Source organism: Hemicordylus capensis, chromosome 4 (assembly GCF_027244095.1).
Source record: "Hemicordylus capensis ecotype Gifberg chromosome 4, rHemCap1.1.pri, whole genome shotgun sequence".
NCBI classification, from domain to species: Eukaryota; Metazoa; Chordata; class Lepidosauria; order Squamata; family Cordylidae; genus Hemicordylus; species Hemicordylus capensis.
The window spans coordinates 118,680,167-118,685,387 of record NC_069660.1 but is presented as its reverse complement, the minus strand read 5'-3'; positions in this window follow the sequence as shown (position 1 = coordinate 118,685,387).

Genomic DNA, 5,221 nt, shown 5'->3' with positions numbered 1-5,221 from the left:
TCAAAAAGAAAAATAATGTGGTGGTCTCTTGATTTTACTAGATATATGAATACGGTGACGTGATGTGTTTGCACTGCTTGTGTGATCAGGGACTTGGATATTATTAAGGGTGTGAATGTGCTTTCTGGACGAAGGGAGAATAAACCAAGAGCAATCAATTCAGTTTGTATTCCAGAACTAAGTTGATCTGCAGTGAATGGGTTCAAATGTTTCCCTCTCCCCTCACAACCCCATTTATTACTCATTCAGCATTTGGGATGGAGGAGACCATGGACATCTTCTGTGTAGCCAGCCAGTTCCTAATAATGGTTGCTACTACTTCCCCAATATATCTCAGATGCAGCAGCTGTCCAAAGCATTGTGAGGGAAATGAAATGATGCTTATCAGAAAGACATGCTGACCACCACTGGTGGCCCACCCTCAGAACCAATCACCCATGCAGCATTTGGGATTGGGTGCTTAGTTTATTCAGCAGACAATTGATGTATCAGTGCAGCCAGTGCCACCCGTCTAGCATTCACCCTCATTTGTGCAATGTCTCAGATGCAGCATCTCTCCAAATCATTGTGGGGGAATGAAATGGTGCCCACCACAAAAACAACAACAGCATGGTACCTACCATTCCGCCCACACCCCGCAGAATGTTGCAGTCCTACACTTTATCTGGGGACATTAAATAGCTGCTGTAAGGAGGCACAGCGCAGAAAACCTCTCTTGCTCACCACAGCCTCAAGAAATTGCAACCAGTACAAACAAAGACACAAAGGAGAAGAGCCTAACAATCAGTTTCATGTATTTATTTTAAATAGCTATGATATCCTATAATATTAAAATCCTCTTTAGAGGTTAACAGACTGCCAGTTTATAAACACAAATGGCAACATTCAGTTTATAAATCTGGGACAGATGAACTGTCCCATGAATCAATAAATAGTAATAATAATGTTCTAAAAAGATAAAACACAAAGGGGCTCCAATTAAAACTAAACAATTAAAATGTAATTGCATTAAATGGTTAAATGGTTAAAAGACTAAATGGTTTAAAACAAATGCCCTTTAATAATTCAATATTATTTGTTTACAAATTTGTTATTGTTTCAATTCAATATTATTTGTTTACAAATTTGTCCCACTATAACCTAAGAAGATGTCATGAGGGATGAGCCCAGCAGAGCAGTCCAGGGAAACCCAAGAGAGTTCCTTCTGTCCAGCAGCTTGCTACCAGGTGGGCTGTCTGTCTCATGAGAGGGCCAGCCTACTGGGGATGTAGATGGTCTTGCTCATAAAAGGGCAAATCCCTACCCATGGACTGCGAGCTCATGAGTATAGCCAGTCCACTTAATTACCAGGGAATCTAAGGGGTTCCTGCTTTAGTGGGGCCCCCAACTCTCTTTGTTAAAAATTAGAAATGATTCTCCACTCCTTCCCTCTTCCTGAATCCCTCTGAAGCCTTGCATGAGCCCCAGAGCAGATCCTGACACCATATGTGCCATAGCCTGACTGTGTGTACAGCCCTGGAGTGCACCAGAGGAACCATACATTTGCACAAATTTAAAAATCCTGGGTCCATTCTGTCTGTGCGCCATTTGCAGATAAGTGGGCATGGGGAATCATGGGAAAGGGCACTTTCCTCTTCTTCCCCAGCCCCAGGGCAGTGGGGTGACAGCAGGGACAGTAAGTGAGGGCACACCTGTGGACAGGTGTGGACAGCCAGGCAGGAGACTTGCTTCCGCAGCACCTTGCAAACAAGTCCCAAGGGGATGAGTTGACACAAAAGGGAATGAGTTGACACTGGGATGTACATTTCAACTCATTCAAAATTCCCTGGTCTTGGTCTCATGGTCTCACACTCTCATGAGGGCGGTGTTGTTGGCACAACCCCTCCCCCCGGGAAGGGGCTGGCCACCCCTGCCTCAAATTCTCTGTGAAAATGACAGAACTTGGCTGCTAGGGGCTTCCTTTCAAAGCCTGCCAATAGCACCCCAACCAAAGCATTTGCATGGATGGTGCAGACAAGCTGCTGTGGCACAGACCCTTAAACCCATTCTAAATTCCTGGGTCCAGCCTGGCATGGCACCATATGCAGATCTCCAGGCGCGGGGATTCCCAGGAGTAGAGAGCCCCAGTTTCCAGATGCCCCAGGATGGCTGTGTTGCCCATGGGGTGGGGGGTGCACACATCTCCACATAAGTGGCTGGGCTGGCAGGGAGCATGTTTTTGCAGCAGCTTGGCCATGGTACCCAAGACATAGAAAGCTGTCACCATGGCACCATTCCTGATGGCTGCCATCTCAAAATAAACCTTGCTTTATTTAGAGCCTCAATGGCCTGGCACTCTCATGAGAGGGCTCTCTATGGAAGGAGGGGATGTGTTTGCTGTCATGAATCAGTAGAGTTTTTGCTCAGCAAGTCTCACCCCTCCCCTCTGATGCTCCTTCTCATGAGTTGTCTGGGGGTGTCCCGATGGCCTGACACTCTCTTGAACAGTGGTTTTTGGTGCAGGCTATGATGGTGGAGCATTGGCAATCCAGCCGCCCAGCCCTGCTCGTGAGTAAGCCAAGGTGGGCATGAACCCCCCAAAGTGCAAGGGGCTGGGCCCCTCTTCCCCAACTGCTATGTGCAAAAAGTTGAATTTTACTGCCCAGACTTTTATACCCAACCTCTGAGATTTCTCTCCTCCAGGCATTTGCTTCCCTCCCAGAGCTGTGATGGGGTGCCCTGCTCATGTTGCAACTAATGATATTTGTTCTTGTAAGCATACATGACTGTTGCCCCCTTCTCAGGGAGTAAAGCACTTACTGCCTGTCCTGTCATCCCATCCCCTTTTCCACCTGCTTGCCAGGTAGGCAGAACAAGGGGCAGAGTGGGAATTGGGGCTGTCCCCAAGTGACTGCACAGCTTGACAGGCTGGCCAGTCCGGGATGGGGCATGGTGGCATCTCTGTAGTGTACTAACTCCATAGTCACATAGCTGACAGGAGAGGCATGGGTGATTTTCCAAAAGGTTTCCAGTGAGAAGCGTCAAAAGCATGGAGCAGCCATATCCTTGGTTGGGTCTGCACCACTATGATTAGGGTTTGGAAATTGGCACAAAACCATGGTTATAACTGTGCAAGGAGTAGGACGCAATGCCTTGGCAGCAAAATCTCAGTTGTCGGCAGCAAACATTAGATATAATCTAAGGTTCCAACTGAAGTTTGGTGAGGCAAAGCTAACAAGAGTTAGCTTTTATGCTGTAACCATGGTTCCGTGCATCCAGGCGTAAGAGTTACAACCTCAGCCAGGTTTTACCCATTACATCTGAATGCAACATTTGTGACTGTCTTTGTTACTTGAGTTTGTGTATCCTTAACCAGGAAGGCCATAGACCATTCCAATGGTTTCCTTGGAAAGGAAGCAATCAGAAGTAATAAAAGTCTTGCTTTTTTGTCTCTGTAAAATTTACTAAGTAATAACATGTGAAATACAATTTCTAATTCTATACTTTTGTAAGTAATGCAATTGGATCTCTTTTCCAAAATAGCCAAAGGAAGGTCACTGAAGTGAAGGACAGTACTGTAAATGCTTTCCTGTCTGCAGGAACAAATATGAAACTTAAGTTTTCAGCCCATCTTATTGTGACTTTATGGGGACCTGCCAGTGTGCTAGAAAACCAGCAGCGCTTAACCCCCAGATCCTGGGGACCCAGCCTGTAGCCTCCAAGGTCCGGGGTGCTGCACTGGAGCAGGGGAGCCTCCTGGGGGGCTCGGCCTGCCGCTGCCCCACTGCGCCAAATCATCAAAAGTTACATTACTTTAGCTACCAATGTGTGCAGCTGGGGGGGGGGGCAGGGGTGGGGGTGGGGTGAGCTGAGCAGGCCTCCCTCCTCCCTGTGGTGGCAGTGGCCCAGTGGTCCTTGCAAACTGCGAGGCGCTCCAGCGTGCCTGCAAGAAAGGAGTGCCTCACAGTTTGAAAGGACCACTGGGCCAGACAGGCAGGCCAAGCGGCTGCTCCACCTGCCTCCATCGCTGCTGCCATGGGGCAGGGGGAGGCCTGTTCAGCTCACCCCCACTCCCCTGCCGTGCACATTGATGGCTAATGTAAGGTAACTTTTGATAGTTCACAGCAGAACAGGGGAGGGCGTGGGGTGGCGGCAGGAGGCCCTCCCAAAATGCAGGAGGGCCTCGCATCGGGCGTGGTCTGAGCACCAGTTTCTCCTAGGTGTGCCACTGTGGGAAATAAATACAATTATGATAATCAATATCTAAAATCCAATGGCTGATAGCTAGACTAAATTACTCTCGAGTAGCCCTATTAAAATTTAGTAGTCCTTTAGAATAATTCTTGAGTAATTTGAATAATTTGGTTTGGATGTCAGCAGCTTAGGCAGGTTTTAGCCTTGTTACAGCCCATGGAAAGAATATAGGGTAATTCTCACTAGATGAACTTCTTTTCCTTCTCATTACTACAAAAGAAACCTAAATGTTGCCAGGCTTTTTGAATTCAAATTTCCTGCCTCCTGTCTTTCAAGGATCTGTAGAATTATTATTCTGCAGCCAACCTCCATGGCCACATGTCCTCCTCAGCACCTCCAACCAAGCTGCTTCTCTAACAAAGAACTCTCTTCTCCTGGCAACAGTTCTTCAGGTCCCACCCACCTGGTGTGCTGATCAGCTGAGCCCTGGAGTTCACCAGCCTGTCAGTCAAGACAGGGTTCACTTCCAGTTAACTCTTTAGGGTGAGGGGAGTCTGATCACTACAATAGTGTTTTCAGCAAGGTTATCTGAAACACATGAAAGATACCATACCAGTTTTTCTTTCTTATATGGCTGGTCTTTCTCTCAAACTTTGGTCCTTATTCATAAACTTTTAATAAAACTTTCCCTCACACCCCATATTGACTGTGTGGAATTAAAAGTGTGTGAAGTTAATAGTGTGTTTGAATACTCTGCTTCTGGGAAGCCCACATGCCTCTGGAAAGCCCACAAGCAGGAGGTAAGGGAATGCCCTCTCTCCTGTTGTTGCTTTCCTGCAACTGGTATTGAGATATGGTGACCAGAACTTTTTGAGTTCTACAATATTCTTTTTAAGATACGGTGACCAGAACTGTACACAATACTCCAAATGTGGTCACACCATAGCTTTGTATAATGGCATTATAATATTAGCATTCTTATTTTCAATCCCCTTCCTAATGATCCATAGCATGGAATTTGCCTTTCTCACCACTGCCACACATTGAG